Here is a 23,347-nt window from a genome sequence, read left to right as displayed (position 1 = left end):
TCAGATCTGTATTTTTGTATTATTCAGGAAGAGATTCAATGAAATAGTCGTGCATCAAACCAAGATGCACCTGACAAACACTCACTGTACATGGCTAATAAACCTCACAAAGGCACAACTGTGCTCACTGCAGTAGAACAGGTCCATTAAGAACTAATGCATCTCACAATACAAATAATGGAAGCAAACTTATACATTACACATTTTTCAACTTATTTAGGGGACCTTACCCTTCTCTTATTGAGAGAGACATCAGTTCCACACTGCAAAGCATGTTTGCAGGGACGCCGCGTGCAGGCTTCTCTCAGAGTTCCCACCCTAACCTAAGTTTAAAATCACCCAACGATTTGGGAACATGCTAGCGACATTGACTTGGGAGCAGCAGGGCCATATAAAGGGGAAGGGGTGGGTCGTGGGCGGCGCCCCAGGTACTCACACCGCCTAGGGATGCCGCCCACAAGATCTGTATTCTTGTCCACTTTCTTGCACACACATCGCCTAACCTTTAAGAACCAACTGCTGCCTAATGTATCCGACTTCTTGACAGGTGCTATTGTGAAAGAGATAAGGAGACAATCAAATCAATCTTATGGTGCCCATACACTAATTTATTTTTCCCAGCAAATTTGATCACCGTGATTGAATCTCCCGGGGACCGTTGATGCTACAAGGCCATCTGATCTTCTGTACACTGCAGGGGCCAGTGGGAGCACTCTGGGGCCTTGGGCCATTGCTCAGCGTTGTGCACCCACCTCCGATTGAGCCAGATCTTCCGTCCAGACTGAATGATAATTTCAGTTGATTTTGACCAGAAATTAATTGCACTAAGGTGCAATACATTTCTGGTCAAAATTATTTGAAATTATTGTTCAGTCTGGATGGAAGATCTGGTTCTATCGAAGGTGTGGGCACAGCGCTGGGCAATGGCTCCAGAGTCCCCCAGCTGATAATGCTCCCACTGGCCCCTGCAGTGTACAGAGGACCACACTCACCAGCCACCTGTTCAGCCAGCATTCTCGCTCCTTGTGTCCTTCAGTTTTCACCTCCCTGATGCCTCTTCTTTGTGACCCACACAGTACATGAGTATGTGCATGCCATCGGGTCACTGAGAAAATGCATCAAGGAGATGAAGACGTAAGGACAAAGACATGGGCATGCCGACTGGAAGGGTGGGTGATGAGTGCACTCCGCTGCTTTAAGTACTCTGCAAGATCCCGTGGGAGCACTATCAATTGGTGTAGCCTTCGGGGCCCATCAGCCGGCTCTGGGACCTAGAAAGAGCAAAGGGGAGGAGCAATTGCAGCGCTCATATAGATTTTTTACAGATTTCATGGGGAAATCTGTTAAAAGCTATGTGCAGTGTGTGGCAGCTATATATTTCTCTCTTATCAGATTTTGATGACAGAGGAATCCATCTTTTATCTAAATGGGATGGTCATTGATTAATGCTTGCTGTCCTTCAGTCACGTCACCTGTCAATGGCTTTAATGTTGTAGTGTGTATGTATATACAGTATAAGTCCTGAACAATATGCACCCCAATGCCTATAAGTTTTAATAGGCACTTTGTCAATAGGGAACGTGAGAGAAGCAAATAACATTTATTTGACAGAAAACTAAGTAAATGAAGAAAAACGTTAACATGTCTTAAAGGGCCCTTTTCCACCAGCGCGTTTGCGCTGGTTGAATCGCAAAAACGCAAACCGCTAGCGATTTTACAATCGCTACGGTTTGCTTTTTAACATGGGAATCGCGGTAGGTCATTTCCACTACCGCGATTCGTTTTTGCCGGGAACGCGAACGCGCGGCGGAGCAATAATTGCCGCGATTTTGCTATGCAGTGCATAGCATAGCAAAATCGCGGCCGCGAACGTCGGGGAATCGCCGGTAATTGCGATTCAGCAATCGCTAGCGTTCAGCGTGAACGCTAGCGATTGCTAGTGGAAAGGGCCCTAAAGGACAGTTTATATATAATTAGATCTAATTTTTATTTATGTATTTTTTTTTAAAACAAGAAATGCACTCTCATTTCAATATAATGATAATAGATTGAGGGGGGATTCATTAAGTTCCAGGGCATTCATTCTTCATGCCACAACTGCCCATTTGACTAATGTATCATTTATTCTCCAGCTCACAGTAGGCAGGCGCTGAATGGGTACATCTACAATTTGTCTGGCACAGTGTGGTTGAAAAAGCCAGATACTCACTTGTTTCCTTTGCTTCCTTTACTTAAATTCTGGATGAATTAGACCTGATAATTACTTGGGAGGGGAGGATATGTGTGGTAGACTGATAGCTTCTGAGAATAATAATAAGTTGGAGCGCAATAGGAAAACTGGCCTGAAACCAATAACATGTAAGTCTTGTCCGCCTGTCTGCGCATTGCTCAGGAAAGATTACTACCTACTGTGACCAGTGTCATTTTTTTGCCTCTTGAGATTGATTTCATGGGTGAGTTAACAAAGGCAGATGTAGGTTAATCCAAAAGCTGACTAATGGTGCGTGCCTCTAACCGTGCAGAGCCCAAGGAGTATGGAGAAGATTACCCACTTCACATTTGAGGAAAATAATGTTTATCCCACTTCCCAATGGAAAATGCAGGGTCTACACACAAGAGGTCTGGTAGCATTGTGTGTATAAAGTATACCACAGTCTGACACATGAATTGCTGCATGTGAGTGTCACCATGGATTGTGCACATCAGCCTTTGTTTTATAACATGAGGCATATACCATGTCAAAAGCAATCATCATGTTTCAGCCACTTTGTGTAGATGAGCTAGTGGAAAGTAACTTCTGACAAAAAAAAGGTAACTACCGTAGCCTTAGTATAGTCATTTGGGTCTCAGTAAAATTAGCAATGTGATAAGTATGTGCATCTTATCTTATCCACATACAAATCTATAGGTGATATAGCCAGACTTTTAGATCTCCATAACATATTGCTATTGAATGATGGTCTTTTAATGGGAATGCATAATTATATTTTCCATTAATAATAGTGTTATCAAATGTGGAAAACATTGGGTTAATTTTCATTGTAGGTATACATGAAAGATTAAATATGAATGTTTCATATTTCCTTAAATTATCCAGTAGGTGGCAGACTTTTTCAGAAAGTAGCATCTAATCAGATCTCTGAACTAGGAGCTGCTGTTACTATAACAGCAAATAAGTTATTCAGGAAGAGCAGTGGTCTTACCAATTGCCACCCATACTTTTTTGTGGAATATCTGTCCGTTTGGCAAACCAATAAAATATTTAGTCTCCTAAAATGGGTAGCACTGTTCCCTTGTTGTGCTATAATGCCAAGTTAGAATCCAAGCCAGGACCCTCTTTGCTTAGTTGCCATAATTAAACCTATGTAATACACGACAGGTAGTTATACCAAATTTGGTTGGTTACTCTCAGCTAATAAACATTTATTTATTTTGCAGTAAATTAAATGCACACATATTTATTTATTTTTTTCAAACTCAGCGCACACCTTTGTGCTTTTACCCAGTTGGCAGATTAACTTCACAGTAATGCTCCTGTTACTGGGTCAATTTTGCATCATTGTTTGATTATAATCTTCTTTTTTTTTATTTTTGCTATTCATACAAAACAATAATCAGTGAGCATCACAAATATGTATATGCTGATCAAACATACCTTTACCCGACCCCCCCCCCCCCCCCCAAATTAGTCATAGATATCTACATACACACATGCATAGATAAATATATTCATACCCTATGGTCGTAAGACCTTCACCCATCCTCCCCCATATCAATCGTGCATTCATACATACTAACTTACATACCTACATACCAACGTACATATATACATACTTTCGTACTTACAAACATTCATACCATATGGTCATGAGAGACAAGGACGTTCTGTTGAATTGAAATATCCCAGTCTAGTCCTTGGGCTCGATTCAGTAAACGGTGCTAACCTACTTAGCACGCCTAAAGACTTTAGGCGTGTTAACCAGGGTGCTAAGTAAGTTAGCACCGTTTCTAGAATCAGATCACGCGCAAAGTTTTACGCGTGTAAACTTTTACGCGCGCAAAGTCCGGTGCGCACGAAACGTTGCATAGGGTTTAATGGCATTGCGCGTAAAACTTTACGCGCAAAACTTTGCGCGCGAGTTTATTGTATCACGCCTAAACTGAGTTTAGGCGTGATAAGGGGCTTTTCAGAAGCGTGCTAACAGTTAGCACTGCTTACTGAATCGAGCCCCTTATCAGTAAAGGGACAGGAGGACGGTGATAAGTTACTTTTTATGTGTCGGGATGATCCTTAACCACTTCCACTTCCTAGCGAGAAACAGCCCCTACAATGGAAAGACCAACTAAGTAGCTCGCCAAAGTATATACCACAGCCAGTTATTGACAGACCGACACCATAGGTGCCATATCCAGCACCAAACAATTGGCACAATGGCCACCAGTATAGTGCACACACACATATGTCCCTCATTATAGAGTGGTCTATTAATTTACCAGTAAATTATTTCTATATATTTTTATATTTTTCCCCTGATCATTTTATAGATTTTGAGTTAATACATTTTTCCAAATTTGTTTTTGTTCACGCCATCTCCCAATTTTGTTATCTTCCTCTGCTATTGCATCTACTGTATCAAACAACCTGTTCATCTGATGCAACCAGTCTTCAAAATACGGGACCCCATTTCCTCTCCAACTTTCCAAAATCAAGGCCTTTGCAACTATCGTCCCTACTACTTTTATCAATTTCATCTCCTTACTATCTAAATGCACACATACCGTATATACTCGCAAGCAAGCCGAATTTTTGACCCCCCCAAAAGTGGGCCAAAAGTTGGGGGGTCGGCTTGCTTGCGAGTCTCGTTGGTGGAAGGCCGCCTCCCCCCCCCGCCCCGCGTTCGCCGCTGCTATTAGCTTACTGTGCGGCTTCCTCTATTTCCCTCACCGTCGCCCGGGCATGTAAATAGTTCACAGCAGCTCACTCCACGGCGGCTGCTGTGTGATGACAGGAAGCTGGAGGCAGAGAGGTTTCCATAGTAAGCGAGCTGCTGTGAACTATTTACATGCCCGGGAGACGGAGAGGGGAATAGAGGAAGCCGCACAGTAAGCTAATAGCAGCGGCGGCCGTGGGGGGGGGGTATTTGAGGCGGGGGGCACTATACTAGCTATACCGAGCACTATACTAGCTATACTTTGGCACTAAGCTAGCTATACCGAGCACTATACTAGCTATACTTGGGCACTAAACTAGCTATACCGAGTACTATAATGGCTAGACTAAGCACTATACTAGCTATACTGAGCACTATACTAGGCACTATACTAGCTATACTGGGCACTATACTACCTATACTGGGCACTATACTACCTATACTGAGCACTATACTAGCTATAATGAGCACTATACTAGCTGTAATGAGCACTATACTAGCTATACTGGGCACTATACTAGCTATACTGGGCACTATACTAGCTATACCTGGCACTATACTACCTATACTGAGCACTATACTAGCTATACTGAGCACTATACTAGCTATACCTGGGTACAATACTAGCTATACCGAGCACTATACTAGCTATACTGGGCACTATACTAGCTATACTGGGCAATATACCAGCGGGCACTATACTAGCTATACTGGGCACTATACTAGCTATACTTGGGCACTATACTAGCTATACCGAGCACTATACTAGCTATACTGGGGCACTATACTAGCTATACCGAGCACTATACTACCTATACTGTGCACTATACTAGCTATACTGGGCACTTTACTAGCTGTACTGGGCACTATACTGGGCACTATACTAGCTATACTGGGCACTTCACTAGCTATAATGGGCACTTCACTAGCTATACTAGGCACTACCTACCCATACCCATACTGGCCACTATACTAACTATACTGGGACACACTGGGGGGATCACACGGCCAGCATTTCCTACCCCCGGCTTATATGAGGGTCAATCATTTTTTCCTGGTTTTTCAGGAAAAAGTTGGGGGGTCGGCTTATATGCGGGTCGGCTTGCTTGCGAGTATATACGGTATTTAATAAGACATTTTCTTGTCAAGAGGTTATTTAAGCCCCCATTTCTGGGCATAAAATCCTCACAATCTCTTTCTTTTCCATTAGTGCATTTTATTAAAAACATTGGGCCATATTGCGCAGGGAGCACATGGCAATTTTTCTGTTACTAGAGTGACAAGGTTACATGCATTGTGCAATCAGCATTGCCCCCATTACCTAGGAAATACAAGCAATACCAGCATAACATGCAATATGCTGCTTGCATGAGTATGGCCCGTTTGAATATGGTCCTAGACATTTAACATGAACACAAGTTCACTTCGCTACACTTCACTAATTGAAGCTGATCAATCCCTGTCTGATGGGAATTTGATTATATGGCAATCGATTCCTACCATACACAGCAAGCTCAAATTTGATAGATTTCAGCAGATCAATCAAACAGTAACTGTTGTACAGCTAGATGCAGTGCAGCGTTATGGGACATTAATTCCCCCGCCACTCCTGCATACAATGAAAAACAGTGCTGCCAAATTTCGGCGCAGGGTGAAGCCAAAAGATGGCTGACCTTGCGCCTGCTAAAAAGCACAGGGTGGTGTTAATGCTAATCCCCCTCCGAGCTGTACCAACTCGGGGGTGGGGGGGCATGTAATTCGGGTACCAGCAATCACCGGCGCCCAAATTAGTCACTAAGCGCCGCTATAGCGCTGTAATTCAAATTACAGCCTATGGCGGTGCCCAAATCATCGGCACAGCTCTGCAACGAAATCAGCCATCTTGCCGTTCCTGCTCTGCCCCCATTGCACAAGATTTTCCAACATGTCTCTTTAGACTTGAAATCCATAAAGTGCACAAAATCAATCGGCAGTCAATCAGTCAGATATGCTGGAGCAATAGATTACTGACAGATTTGATCTGACAGAAATAGATAAGAAAAATCAATGCATGCATAGCCAACCTACTATATCCCTTTATAGCAACGTCCTTGCATACTTTTATCACTATTACTTTATACCTTTTTGTTGAAAATAATGACCTTCACTCATTATTAATGCATAGAATGACCAAGTGGATGATGTCCACAAGAATCAGAGGAAGGTAAATGGTACACATGGTATTAGATGGATAATTAGTCATGAAATTGGGGTCATGCCTTTTTAAACTGTATCAAATTTCTGTGAGGCAGCCTAAAACATCTGTCCATTCCACAGAGCTCTGTACCTGTGTGTGTTATTTATCTTGCTTGAGCCATAATGCATGTCTCACACAATCTGTTTCTGCAGAATACCTGCAGGAGTTTTAAAACAGAGTTTGGTGCTGACAGTGAATTCATACACACTGGGCAAACTTCCCTGTATTAATGAACAGAAGGTGGGAACGCTGGCACCACCGGTACAAGACCCAGGAGAGCAGGAATCACTGGTCTCAGCATAAGCAACAAGCAAGGATATTCCGCTGCACCATGGGTAGGGTATAAAGAAGTCTTCAGTTTATTGACACATCAGTAGATACTCATATGGCTCACGCGTATCGGAGCTCGCACTGGCTCCTTAATCATAGCCAACCTATTTCCCTGTATTAATGTTTCCGAAATGTTGGACTAGGACTACTGGCAGCGGATATCTTTATTATGGATGGTGCTTGTCAAGCAGGAACATTGGTCCAGGGCATTATCAAAATGAAAGTTTTGATGATTCTTTTGATGCAGGAGAACATCAGCATAGTGCATTGGTCAGTGACGGCATTACTCGAAGTGGCTCATTTGGGTGTATCTGTGCACGTGGTAAATTGGTGCACCGCACAGTCTGCAATGCTAATTATTATTATTATTTATTGTATTTATAAAGCGCCAACATATTACGCAGCGCTGGACATTAGTTTAGGTTACAGACAATATTTATGGGTGACATACAGCAATATGACAATACAGGAATACAAGAAAACCAGATCACACAGCACAGTATGAGTACAAGGTAATGCTTAGTCAGTCACTGGATGGGAGCATGGAGATTAGGCAAGTTAGGTTCACTCAAATGCAGGGCCGGCCCTAGACTTTTTGCCGCCTGAGGCAAATTTTGAAAAAATTATTGCTGCCGCCCCCCCCCCCCCCCGCTATTCGTAAGACTCAGTGGGCGGGGAGGACTCACCTCTTCCTCGCTCGATCCAGCGTGCGCTCCACTGACGTCACTTTCTGCAATGCCGTCCACTTACAATACAGTGGGCGGCGTTGCAGGAAGTGACGTCAGTGGAGCGCTGGATCGAGGAAGAGGTGAGTCCTCCCCGCCCACTGCCTCTTACGAGTAGCGCTTCTGATCTATTTAAGGCTGGAGGGGAGCGGAGGACGGGGGACCCAGGCGAGGGAGGGGGGTGTCCGACCCCCCTCCCCGCCGCTAGGCCCAATACCCCCGTCTTGCATGCTACCCCTCCAGCTAGGCGGCTGGCTCCCCGCACCCACCGACGGGTGGATGCCGCTGCTAGAAATGTGTTGCCTGAGGCAAAAGTTTCACCCCGCCTCATGAGCGGGCCGGCCCTGCTCAAATGCATAGCATGTGTTTACAGTAAAGGAGGTGCATGATCAGGTAGGACACGAAAGGAGGAGGACCCTGCCCAAAGGCTTACAATCTAAAGGGAGAGGTAGGGACACGAGAGGTAGGGGACCAGAGTTCAGCTGTAGGTTTAGAGCAATTGTGAGGGGTGGTAGGCCAGAGTGAAAAGGTGAGTTTTGAGGGCCTTCTTGAAGGTGTTGAAGGAGGGGGCTGCCTTAATGGGTGGAGGTAGGGAGTTCCATAGTGTTGGAGCGGCTCTTGAGAAGTCTTGGATTGTGGTGTGGTGTGGTGCCTAGTGGATAATTTGGGGGCCAGAGGTTTAATGTATACATCACATTTTCCTGCATGAAATAGTGGCGGAAGGTGGCATAGATATTGCTGGAGGGACACTTTAACGATGGCCATCGCAGCACAGAGGTGGGGGGGGGGAGTAAGTCCTGGCAGACCTGTAGATATCAGAGAAAATAATCAAGTGGATTGCAACTAATGTAAAAATAAAATTGTTTTCAATCACTTGCAGCAGTTGTTTTTTATTTATTTATTTTCAATTTCACAAAACTTTCGCGAAAATCATCAATAGCTTGAGACATGTGAAAGCAGGGAAGGACCCAAAACCAGTATGGCCAGAAATCAGCCCTGGCACAGATAGAGTAGGAGAGAAGCTGCACAGATGGCTTCCCTATGCCCAAGGCTGGCCTTAGGTTTCAAAGTCCCCTAAGCGAAACTTGAATTTGGTGCCAAACTCAGACTGTGAAATACTGATTGTTTTATCTGATCAAGCTTACATGTTTAAAGTGTATCCCAACTTTTCTTTATAAAAATATACACCATGCTGCCAGGCAGTAATTATAACAAACCATCGTAGCCAAGTTACCTTCACACCAGGTGATTCTCAGGCTCCTGAAGATAAGGGGAAATATAATGTAAAATACAAATGCACTGTCAACGAATGGTAAATGGATTTCAGGGAGTGAGCTGTGTTAGGACTGTTGTGTTGTATTTCCCAAGCCATTTAGCTTATGCCTGAGTAAAAGCGGCCACCTAATGAGAACTAAGTGGTTTTCCTGCTGTTACCCATTTGAAGTTCATACTTATTATTGAGGAAATGTATGTTTTGTGTACAGAGTCCATGTTATAATTACTTTGAGACCAAATGTGTTTAATTGAATATTTACCTTCAAGAAATAAATGTATTTGGATATTTACATTCAAGCAGTATATATGGACTTTTGTTGCAAGAGGTTTAGACATTAATGGCTGTGTGTTGCGTTATCTTGATGGGACAGCAAATTTAGAAATTATACCTATAATGTTATACTTGTTTTGTTGTAACATTTATTGCATGAAAATAGATACTGAAGTAATGGTAGCAATTGAAAACAAAGCAACACCTGTCAGTCTACAGAGATTAGGCATGCAAGATTTAAACAAATAACATTAATTTACATTTCCTTTAATGAGCAAGGAAACCTAAATACAGGATCTTCTAAAAAAATTAGCATATTGTGATAAAGTTCATTATTTTCTGTAATGTACTGATAACCATTAGACTTTCATATATTTTAGATTCATTACACTACAACTGAAGTAGTTCAAGCCTTTTATTGTTTTAATATTGATGATTTTGGCATACAGCTCATGAAAACTCAAAATTCCTATCTCAAAAAATTAGCATATTTCATCCGACCAATAAAAGAAAAGTGTTTTTAAAACAGAAAAAGTCAACCTTCAAATAATTATGTTCAGTTATGCACTCAATACTTGGTCGGGAATCCTTTTGCAGAAATGACTGCTTCAATGCGGCGTGGCATGGAGGCAATCAGCCTGTGGCGCTGCTCTGGTGTTATGGAGGCCCAGGATGCTTCGATAGCAGCCTTAAGCTCATCCAGAGTGTTGGGTCTTGTGTCTCTCAACTTTCTCTTCACAATATCCCACAGATTCTCTATGGGGTTCAGGTCAGGAGAGTTGGCAGGCCAATTGAACACAGTAATACCATGGTCAGTAAACCATTTACCAGTGGCTTTGGCACTGTGAGCAGGTGCCAGGTCGTGCTGAAAAATGAAATCTTCATCTCCTTAAAGCTTTTCAGAAGATGGAAGCATGAAGTGCTCCAAAATCTCCTGATAGCTAGCTGCATTGACCCTGCCCTTGATAAAACACAGTGGACCAACACCAGCAGCTGACATGGCACCCCAGACCATCACTGACTGTGGGTACTTGACACTGGACTTCAGGCATTTTGGCATTTCCCTCTCCCCAGTCTTCCTCCAGACTCTGGCACCTTGATTTCCGAATGACATGTAAAAGTTGCTTTCATCCGAAAAAAGTACTTTGGACCACTGAGCAACAGTCCAGTGCTGCTTTTCTGTAGCCCAGGTCAGGCGCCTCTGCCGCTGTTTCTGGTTCGAAAGTGGGTTCATGCGTCCATCTGCTGAAAAGCATTATGGAGATGAAGATTTCATTTTTCAGCACGACCTGGCACCTGCTCACAGTGCCAAAACCACTGGTAAATGAATTACTGACCATGGTATTACTGTGCTTAATTGGCCTGCCAACTCTCCTGACCTTAACCCTATAGAGAATCTGTGGGATATTGTGAAGAGAAAGTTGAGAGACACAAGACCCAACACTCTGGATGAGCTTAAGGCCGCTATCAAAGCATCCTGGGCCTCCATAACACCTGAGCAGTGCCACAGGCTGATTGCCTCCATGCCACGCCACATTAAAGCAGTCATTTCTGCAAAAGGATTCCTGACCAAGTATTGAGTGCACAACTGAACATAATTATTTGAAGGTTGACTTTTTTTGTTTTAAAAACACTTTTCTTTTATTGGTCGGATGAAATATGCTAATTTTTTGAGATAGGAATTTTGAGTTTTCATGAGCTGTATGCCAAAATCATCAATATTAAAACAATAAAAGGCTTGAACTACTTCAGTTGTAGTGTAATGAATCTAAAATATATGAAAGTCTAATGATTATCAGTACATTACAGAAAATAATGAACTTTATCACAATATGCTAATTTTTTGAGAAGATCCTGTAGTTACTTGGTTTGTGCAATTGACATTAAAGGGATACTGTAGGGGGGTCAGGGGAAAATGAGTTGAACTTACCCGGGGCTTCTAACGGTCCCGGCAGACATCCTGTGTTGGCGCAGCCACTCACCGATGCTCCAGCCCCGCCTCCGGTTCACTTCTGGAATTTCAGACTTTAAAGTCTGAAAACCACAGTGCCTGCGTTGCCGTGTCCTCGATTTTCAAATCACATCTACACGTCAATCGAACATAAAAATCAACTGTATGGTTACTTTAATGGCTGCCTTGGCCAAATGTCATCTAGCATATGTAACTAGCTTTGCATTATTATTATTGTTTGGTGGTAGATGTCACTCCAGTGACCTATCTTGTCACAGCAAAGGAGAGAGAAAATGTGATTTCCTTTTCAAGAGTCAGAAGGATGTACAGTAGTTAAAGTTAACCTAAACCGAACAAAAAAAAAGTGTTTTACTTACCTGGGGCTTCTACCAGCCCCCTGCAGCTGCCCTGTGCCTCATGCTGTCACTCAACGATCCTTCAGTCCCCTGCAGTGACTAAGGTTGTTTTAGAATGACTGGCCATTCAATGGGCACTGCACCTGCGCTGCCCTGGCCCTGCGGGTCCTTGATCACACTCCCGTCGCTGTGAGCTTCCCGCGCATGCGCAGTACAAGATTTTCTCGTACTGAGCATGCACATGACGCTCTTGGCGATGGGAGCATGATCAAGTACCCACGCAGGCGCAGTGGCCATTAGCTGGCCATTGCTCTAAAACAAAACTTAGCCGATGCAGGGGATTGGAGGATAGTTTAGTGACGGTGTGGGCACGGCGGCTGCAGGGGGCTGGTAGAAGCCCCAGGTAAGTGAAACACTTTTTTTAAGTTTGGTTTAGGTTCACTTTAAATCAGCATTCAGCATTTTAAATAAAATTCCTATCTTAAAGGAAGAGATTTTTCTACAAAGATGATTCCCTACAATGCAATTTATTGATGGAACCCTCATTTCAAAATGAATGTTCACAGTGAAAAATAAACACATTCTAATCAGCATATTAAAAGTCATACATCATCATATATTGCTATACAATAGTTACATGCACAATGTTGATATTTGTGATTTTTATTATCAGCAATTTAATTGTAGGTAGTTTTTATGTAAGAACATTTCAGAGTTTAACAGCAGTAAATTCACAAATCTGTTGTTATGCTTGACTGGATTTGTTAAAGCTTACATTATTGTTACCCAAAAACAGTGAATTGCTAGTGGAAAAAATAACTGCAAATTGCACTACACATTACAAAATCCTCACATTTTCTGCCAAAATAATTCATGTCACTTGAGGAGATAAGCTATCCCAAATCTGCATTTTTCTGTAATCCCCTAAGGGAAATGTCTGGTAGTGTTGTCCCTGGAGCACTGCTTATGCACTCTCCATTTTATAATTAGCCTTGAAATGCATAGAACCTCTACTCCATCAGTAAAAAGTGATTGTAATGCAGAGATGCCTTAATTAAATTGTCATTTCATATTTGTGGAAATTCTTGGAAGCATTTAATACTGTCTGCTTTTTTATGAATAGCTATCATGTTTAAATGAGCAGTAAAATATCTCATTTCTTGATACCAAACATCTTATTTGAGGAACTAATACGCTATTTTTACCTATAATGAAATTGTGATTACTATTAAGTTATTTCAGTTTTGAAGTGGAATTACAGTCAAAATGAAGACTCTCCACCAAATGATTTGCCACACAGATGTAAATTCCTAGAACAGAATCAGAAAATGAAAAAGAACCCAGTCTGAAATTGTTAAAATGTGCGCTTTGCCTTTCCTTCATGCTTTAAGAAGATATTTCTTTAATGTATTGAGATTAGAAGATAGACTACTGTTTTCCAAGCAAAAGTAGATTCTGGGTGACAGCTGCACTGCTTGCAAGTAACAGAATACTTTTTTCACATGTGCAGCTGCCTCTGAAAAAGACAATAGTTAAAGCCCATCTAAAGTCAAAATGAAAAAACTGTTTGCTGAGCTGTTTGACCGTATACAATGGTTTTGGATTCACTAAATAGCTCTTTAGGTACTTAATCGATACTTCTGTAGATACCCAATATGATTTTTGACTATTACATGGCTTCCAGTTATTCAGACCTCAGAGACCTATACTATAATCTGTTGAGGAGACGTGATCTTGACAAGCTGTTGTTAGTTGTTATACTTAGCCTCGCCCCTTTAAGAGTGGAGATAATTAATATTAATTAGGTGAGAGTGAAGACATTTAATATTAATTAGGTGAGCAGCATGAGTGTGTATTTGCTGAAATCACACGAAAGATATGAATATTATACTTGTGAATGTTTTTCTAAGTAATTTTTTTCTAAAAATCAGAAATGTATGTTTAGAGAAGAGGCTCTTAAAGCGGAATAAAACCCAGCATTTCTTCTTTGCTCTAATACATTATTTACAGCATATTATATACAACCAGCATTTTTTTTTTTTACTAAAACAGCATTCAAAGGTTTAAACACAAGACTTAGAAACTCCCTGAGGGGAAAGCTGGACGCATCCGAACTGGAGATAATGTTATCTTGTATTTAATTGTATCAAGTGAGGAATGTAAACAAACACTTCTCTGACACTGCAGACTCTGCAGACTGCAGACTCTCTTGCAGACTCTCCTGAACACAGACAGACAATCAGCATTAGAAGATGAATAAAGCAGTTAGTCAGCTCTCAGAGCAAAAAACGTGTACTTTGGAAACTTGTAATTTCTAAATAAATAATAATACTTATGCACAAAAGCAAACATGTTAACCGTATGGCATATAAAAAGTAGGAAAACATGTTTTTATTGAATATTATGTCAGGGTTTTATACCACTTTAAACAGATAGTCCCCTTCTAACATACGATTTGAGTTACAATGTTTCAGAGATGCAAAAAAAAGTTGTCTTCCTGTACAAAAAATACAATACTGTTTTTTTTTTATTATACATTTTTGCTGTTAAATGTTACAGTATTGTATAAACTGTTATTAGTAGTTTAAAAAAAACTTTAAAACACATTCAAAACAACAACAAAAAACCTTAGTTTACACTATATGTTCAAATCCAAAGTTGTCCGAAAGTAAATCATTTGTCAACGTTTCACAATGTTTAACACAAGACTCAACTGACAAATTTCACTTGCAAACAAACTCCTGGAATGGAACCTGTTTGTAAGTAGGGGACTGTCAGTATATGCAAAACTGTAATCAGCTTTAGGGCCTGTTTCCACAAGCCACAAATTTGCATTGCATCACATCAAAACGCATCCGATTCCCCTAAGCAGTCACAGACAGCCGCATCCGGACTTCTGGAAGACACCCGCGGCTGGATGCAATGCAATCGCACCTGGCTAGTGGAAACAGGCCCTTACATACATCACTGTGTGAGCGTGTATGCATCAGCCAGGCTGCATCATATATTACCTATCACAGACTCATAGCTCACATCTGGATCCCCTCATCTCACATTAAATGTACCCAGGGCAAGCAATCAGATCCCTTAAAAATGATACCTTATTGGTTGTTGAGATCAACGGCACACATTTTGCTCCTGCTTTCTTTAACCTGCCATGATAAATGTGCCTCATAGCAAGGCTTGTAGGGATGGTCAGAAAATGTCTGCGGAGTACCGATCTCCAAGTTTCCTAGTGGAAATGGGCTTACCACAATGGTAATCATAAATCAGCCTTTAAAATCGGTATTCCAGAGAAATACCATAACTTGGAAAATTTAGCCCAATAACAGAGACCAGAAGCATTGGACCAATCACAGGCTGCAGAATTTTTCAGTGGAAATTGGAATACCATGGAAATTTTAGACCAATCACAAAACTCGGTAAAACTCGGTAGTATCCTAGTCTTGTAATTGGTCTTAAATTTCCACAGTAAACCTCTGCATTCTCTGATTGGTCCAATACGACAGAGTATTTCCTGAATTCCAAGTCTTGTTATTGGTCTAAAATTAGTAACATTGGACCAATCAGAGAAAGCGGAGGTTTAGGTTTACCGCGAATATCGGAATACCCCGGAAATTTTAGACTAATCACTAGACTTGGATACTACTGGATTTTACCAAGTCTTTTGATTAGTTTAAAATTTTCATAGTATTCAAATTTCTGAGGAAAAATTCAGCATCCTGTGATTGGTCCAATGCTTCTGACTCGGAAATTTTTGGTCAATCATAGAATCAAGGATCAAGGATGTCCCCACTCCCCATAATAGCGTATTCTGCAAAAACAACTTTTAGTTTTTTTTAAATAATACAACTTAATTACCAAAAAAACACCTTTGGAAATAGGTAATCGGAAATTCTGATTTTCATGGAAATCCCTGGAATCTGTTATCAGCATTTGCAGTAAGCGGATTTTCCGCAGATTCACAAATCAGCATTTCCGACCATCCCTAATGGCTTGCCGAAAGGTTAATAAATGAATAGCTGTGAGATTGCGATCATATGCATACAGCCACAACAAGAACTTAATAATTGATAATGGTTTTGAAAATTAATTAATAAATCGACTCTTCACAGTTCTTGCTGTGGTTACAAGCCCGCAAACGCAGGAAAACAAATGCTAATCTTTCTGCAATCCTCATCATAGTTTGATGTCATCCAACTACATAAAATAGACAATGTTCAAAAATATCCGGCTTAGATTTGCTGGGTCACTTGTGCTCTCAAGTGTCCTACAGCTTTAGTAATTTAACCCCAAAACCGTCTTATTCTTTGTTTGGTTTAAAGCACTTATATTTAAACACTGTAATACATTGCTAGCACATCTGTGGTATGTTGTGTCATTCTCTTTATATGCCTGATAGTAAAATCATTGTAACATGTTTTTGCATGTTCTGCTTTCACACCACAAGCAAGCCTATTTATAGACTGGTAGATTCTGTGATTTTCACTGCATAAACCAAACCCTTATGAATTCTATTTATGCACTTGTATTGTCGTCCTGCCCAGACTTGCTGTAAATGTAACATTCAGTCTGTCGCATGGGTACAATGTGTAAACTAATTGCAAGTATAAAATATGCAGACCATAGAAATGTTACATGGTGTGCAAATCAGCTTCAAATTAACAGTAAAGAGATCAGAAAGCAAAGTAAATAGTCCGCTTGAATGAATTTTCACCATAGGTGTTTGTTGTGCTGTTTTCTCTCCAGTGTCTCTGGTCAGTCAAGTAATCTTACTGTTTCTATACTGCATATTGTATATTAACCACTTCTCATCCAGACGTTGTAAAAGTATTTTTAATGGTAAAAAGATAAAGAAAAGGTTAATGTGGAAGGTTAATTAATACTTTTATTAAGCAGAAGGTGTCTGCTTAAAAGTGGGTGTGGTCACACAGTATGTTTTATTATAGTATATTTTATTATAATAATAGTTTCCACTGCATCCCCATTTTACCACTATTACGTTTCCCCATTTGACCCGTGATCCGCCTCCCTTATACAGATTTCCCCGGTAGTGTCCCTGTATGTTACCCTGGTAGGGCTGGCAAAGGTTCTACAGCCATATTCCGTATAAAGGGAAGTAAAAAGAGCAATATCCTCTAAGGTGTGCCACAGCACCCACATAGACTTTATACCAGTACAAGGATATATGCTGTAGATCAAAAATATTGAAGAAACTTGAAAAATGTATATGCAAAAATACAAAAAGTCTTTATTGAAGACAACACTTGTGCAATAATATTCATAAAAGGTATCCTTCAAGGAACATATTCCATAGCAGAGAATGGCGAACATGCAGCAGTGATTAACATCAAGATTAGTGCAGTTGTAAATATTGAACATCAAGATTAGTGCAGTTGTAAATATTGAGCCTCAATATTTACAACTGCACTTATCTTGATGTTAATCACTGCTGCATGTTCGCCATTCTCTGCTATGGAATATGTTCCTTGAAGGATACCTTTTATGAATATTATTGCACAAGTGTTGTCTTCAATAAAGACTTTTATATGTAATTTAGCATATACATTTTTCAAGTTTCTTCAATATTTTTGATCTATATATCCTTGTACTGGTAAGGTTCTACAGCACAAGATTTCAAATTGTGCTCCAGCCCTGACCGCCCCCCCCCTCCGAAATGCGTGCACCCCAGTATAGGTATCAGACATGCCCCCAGTATTAGGTAGAGTCCCCCCAGTATAATCAGCCAGATGTGCCCTCAAAAGTAGCCCCCCTAAAGGTAGCCAGATGGGCCCCCAGTATTAGCCCCTCTATAGGTAACCATGTGTGCCTCCAGTACTAGGTGCGCCCCCCCCCCAGCCAAAAGGTAGCCAGATGAGCCTCAGGTATTATTCCCTCACTATAGGCAGCAAGATGACCCCACGATATTAGGTTACCCCATAATAGATAGCCAGACATGCCCCTGGTCTTAGGCTCTCCCAGTATAGATAGCCAGTTGTGCCCCTGGAATTAGTTCCACCCCAGTATATAGCCAGATGTGCCCCTGGTATTAGCCCCCCTCTCCCCAAAGTATAGCTAGCCAGATGTTCCCCTGAAGTTAGTGACCTCCCCTATAATTAGCTAATATATGCTAATTTAATTGAGGACAAGGAACCAGGACCAGAAGGGACCCCAAAGATAATGAGCAGCACCAGGCGCGTACTTATTAGTAAGCTGCTGGTCAGTTGGGCGCAGGACGAGCCAAATGACGACTCAAACCGCTGCCACTGAAACTTCTGGTGGTGTAAAATACTATTTCCCCTCCGCGTCGTAGCAACTTGGGGGGGAACATGTAATTTTGGGGTCCTGCTGTCGCCGGCATCCAAACATGGACTATAGCATTGCAGCTATAGCTGCACCAATATAAGGTGCTACACAGCACCGTCATGGCACCGAAGTGACCTGCTTTGCTTTTCAGGATCAGGTAATCTACCCCTTCATGGGCTTCATTAATTACCTGCTGTTTCAGGGGTGTGACCCTGTAGTAAATCGATGTATATGTATTCTGAAATAGACATCAAAACATAAATGATTGTTCTGTCCCCTCAAAGTATACCTGACCCGAGGCAAAGCTACACTAGTGAATGGGGAGGGTGATAAGAGGAAACATTGTGGCAAGCATGCTTCTTCCTGTTGGAAATTCAAGATTTCAAAGGGGTTATTATGTGGAACGGACGGGACAAGGAAGGGAATGGATGACATACAGAGGTGTTTACTTTAGGTAGCTTTGCCTCGAGTCAGGTATCCTTTACCATCTATTCTCCTGTCTTTTCAAGCCACCTGTAAAGAACACTCATTGGAAGATCACTCAAGGAAATAAGGTGATAATGAGAGAGCAAGAAGGGGGTGGGGAACAGTTTGTTAACAATTACTACTATTCAATGCTTCTATAGAAGTGATTATTAGCACTACAGGACCAATAAACAGCTAATACTTTGGTTGAGGAAGAGCCATATGGGGCCCCGATGCGGTCGCTACCTCTGCAACCCCTATTACTACGCCACTGAATGTGCCGTTAACTGGTGAAGACAAGATTCCTAGTAAACTTGATCTTTTGGCAGTTACATTTTTTAACGGCACATGTGACTATCTAATTTTAATACTCTCATTTTGATAAAATAACTTAATATTGGAGTGCTTTGATCCATAATTAATGCCATATTGAGTGCAACTGCATGCAAAAAATATAAATAAAATTGGCTAGGATTCCCAGTTTAACTCTGAAAGCAATGTGTGCCCTCCATGAGAGATTAGCATGATTGCTTAGGCAGTCCATGCACTGTGCACCTTGTAATTTAAATTAACCTCATGCTACTTTATTGTTTTTATTCAACTGGAAATTATAGAGATAATGTATTCAAGGCTTCACTGAATTTTCCTCTTCTCCAGTAAATTAGAATGCACGCAGGGCAGGTAATACTCAAGCAGGGCACTGCATGGAGCAATACTGATATGGTATCATGGCAACCAGCTGAGGCTTCCGTTGAGTGCTCATGGAGGTCCAGTGGATTAACATCTTCCTTGCCCAGATCTGGCACTTAGTTACAGTCAGCACTTAGCACTTAGCTGCACTTTGTAGCAGGAACTGTTGACATAGTGTATTTATCAAAATTCTTAAACACGTGTAAAGAGTAATTAACTATAATATACCATAAGAATAAATAATAGCTGTTTATATGATCAAATCATCATTCATAAAGCTAAATTATAGATGGATCATTCTGGGCTCCACAGCCCTTGTCTCAGGATAATGATGCAGCATCATGCATCCTTCTCCAGTTCCTCATGGCAGGGGGCAAGTGGCATGTTTACTGCAGATGCCACTTCATTTTAGCACCAGCTGAGTCCACAAGTTAAAATATCAATAAACTATGGGTACCATCATCTGTTACTATAAATATATACATATATGGCTTTGCGTTGATCTTTTTTTGTGTTCTTTTACACTTAATGCGTTGGTATGCGTTAGTACGTGTTAGTGTGCGTTAGTACGCATTGGTACGCGGTTTTTCCATAGCAGTGCATTGTGAAAAAGATTTCAGTTAAAACGCATATAGTGGGAACTGTGCCATAGGAAAACATGGGCATTACTTTGAAAATCAGTTTTCTTTCAGTTTTAACTGAGAGCAACTGAGTAAGTGTAAAAGAGACCTAACCCTAAATTATACCCTTCTCTTTCCTAGCACTTAACCCTAGCCTCACTTACTAATTGAATCCACTTCCTGATGTCTAACCTTAACCAACCCCACGATAAGTACTTCCTGATGCTCGATACCAGACATAATCATGCAGCCGCTGTACAATGTAAAGGATTATTTCCCGAAAAATGAAATGTACAGAAAAACGGTGTGCAATGATCTGCAAATCATTTAAACATTATATTTGACTTAAAATAGTACAAAGGCAGCATATGAGGCATATAATAAATCTTAATGTTTCATGAAAAATATATTCTTATTTGGAATTTGATACCAGCACCATATTTTATAAAATTCGATGGTGTAGCAAAAGACTGGTAAAGTTGTGTAATGCTACAAAATACCATTTGGAAAATCTCACAACTACAGTACTTCTAATATGCGTGAGAAGACGCTATGCTAACCCTCTACCTAGTTCTGTAGGAAAAGGGGTTATTTCACCAACCTCACTATATATAACAATATGTATTAATAAAACAGTTCTGGTAATGTTCTCTCCGGGAAGGATTCTTTGCAGAGGATATTCAGAACAAGCACTTAGACAAACAATTTTTTATTGTTTATTTTAAAACAAAATAGTGCATAAAAATGAATACAGAAAAATTACAAATATTATGTATAAAAGGAACAAATTGACAGAAATACCTCTTTCTAAGTAAAATTCAAACTTAAAGCGGAATATAACCCAGAATGTCTTCTTTGCACTAAAAGATTACCGGTATGTACAGCATATAATATACTAACACAATGTTTTTTTTAGTAAAACAGCATTCAAAGGGTTACATCACAAGGCTGACTCTTTCTTCTGCAGGGAGAACCCGCATCCGAACTGCTGTTAAGCTTATCTTGTGTACACATTCTTTACTTGATACATTTATGTAAACATTCTCTGGCTGTGCAGGACTTCAGCTGATGAGTCCTGAGGTGAAAGACAGGTCAGAAATTACTGGTGGCTGCATTCACAACAGAATTACAACAGTTATGAATAAAATGCACCAGCAGCTTTAAAAATAAATTAACTGAACTTTGGGAAGTTATAATGTCTAAATGAATAATAATACGTGTGCACAAAAGCAAATAAGATAATTGTATGGGTTATGAAAAGTAGGAAAACACATTTTTGTTGAAAATTTTGTCAGAGTTTTAAACCGCTTTAAGGGGAACTTTGGAAAGTCTTCAAGCGCTACTTTCGGGCAAACAGCGAATCCGTGAATGGTGAATCCATCACATACACTTCTCTCTGTGAAAGCATTATTCTCACACCCACCTATAACTTTTGCACTGTATTGTATTTTAAGTAGCCACGTCCATTAGAAGCCTACATAGAACCTAAAATAAAGCAGTCAAAGACAAAATAGAGACAAAATAGTCTGTGCTCACACATTCAGCAAATATTTATATATGATTCAACATTGCAGGTAAAGTTCACCCTCTGTAATCCACCATGTTTTAGCTTACAATTATCACTGCAAAAAACAGGGGCTATAACATATTGACTGCTCACTTCTGCTTCCAAACAGGGACCAAATATACATAAAATAAGCTGAAGAGCTAAAACCTGCACCAGAGCCGGAACATTAAGGGACAATTTGCATATTCAGCACTGATGCATTGTGGGACATCTCATATGCTCACTCCAACCTGAATAATCGCAAATAACTTAAGTATTAATAAGACAAATTTCTGTTTTGCAAGACTCTGTATAAAAACAGGAACTTTTACACTTCTGCTACAAAAACAGGGATTTTGGTTGTGATAGCGCATAAGCTCAACAACGCGATCAAAGACTTGAAGGACTTTAAAGAACAAAAGCCTTTTACACAGAGGGTTCTCGGCCAAGTCAGGTGGTCTGGGCCATCTTGGTTGAGAACTTAGCCTGTGCAGCCTCTATATGCTTAGTTGAGAGATCTTAAAGAGGAACTCCAGGGAAAATAATGTAATTAAAAAAAATGCTTCATTTTTACAATAATTATGCATAAATGATTTAGTCAGTGTTTGCCCATTATAAAAGCTTTCCTCTCCCTGATTTACATTCTGACATTTATCACATGGTGACATTTTTACTGCTGGCAGGTGATGTAAGTTGAGGTAGCTGCTGCTAGCTTTTTTGGCAGTTGGAAACAGCTATTTCCCACAATGCAACGAAGTTCACAGATAGGAAACTGCCAGGACCATGGTTCTTACAGTTTCCTGTGGTAGGGGTTTCACCACAATATCAGCCATAGAGAGCCCCCTGATGATCCGTTTGTGAAAAGGAATAGATTTCTCATGTAAAAGGGGATATCAGCTACTGATTAGGATAAAGTTCAATTCTTGGTCACGGTTTCTCTTTAAGTGCTAGATCGTCTAGGGCGAGTGCCTTGTTCTCCTCCTCCTGCTGGAAGCCACTTCATAGTCTGTTGCAATGTCATCCCTCCTCCACTCTCCATAGAAACAATGTGTTGCCCTTTTATAGCACTCAGCCCTGAACTGTCACCCTAGGTATTGAGTCCCTATCACTGCACACAACATCCTTTGTACGTGTATAAGAACCACCTGTCCTTACCCCTTATAAAAATAATTTCCTCTAAGGTCTCTCACCAATAAACAAACAGAATATTTACGATGCATCATCTCTTACTGCCTCTACATATAAGGACTAGGATTCTCTTGGAGACTTCAGAGATTCTCATCATACATGGATACTATAAGGGTTGAATTGTCAATCAGGTATTTTCTTAATAAAAGAGTTTCCACAACGTATACCCAAAAGATTACTATTAGAACAAGACCATTGCTATTTTTCTAAACAATCACTTTCAAGCACAAAATGTGCAAAATATGTGAGATGTCTTTCTTTGAACTTAAAGTATAACCTCACAAAATGGACAAGCCTGCTTTTAATATGCTCAGGCTGATATGCAAAATCCATGAATCTATAATGTTTGTTACTATTGCTCTTAAAGTAAACCAGAGGCAAAGTAAATGAAGGAATTGATACTTACCTGGGGCTTCCTCCCGCCCCATAAATACGTGTGAGTCCCACGCCATCCTCC

The 23,347-nt window shown here is 40.7% G+C and overlaps 1 protein-coding gene across 3 annotated transcripts in view; it reads left to right on the top strand.

Annotated features, from left to right (window-relative positions):
- The window catches only part of TMEM108 (transmembrane protein 108), a 282,268-nt gene that overhangs the window by 201,808 nt on the left and 57,113 nt on the right, over nucleotides 1-23,347 (top strand). The window lies entirely within an intron of this gene.

This window comes from Hyperolius riggenbachi, chromosome 5, assembly GCF_040937935.1.
Source record: "Hyperolius riggenbachi isolate aHypRig1 chromosome 5, aHypRig1.pri, whole genome shotgun sequence".
NCBI classification, from domain to species: Eukaryota; Metazoa; Chordata; class Amphibia; order Anura; family Hyperoliidae; genus Hyperolius; species Hyperolius riggenbachi.
This window is presented reverse-complemented; position numbering and strand designations above follow the sequence as displayed.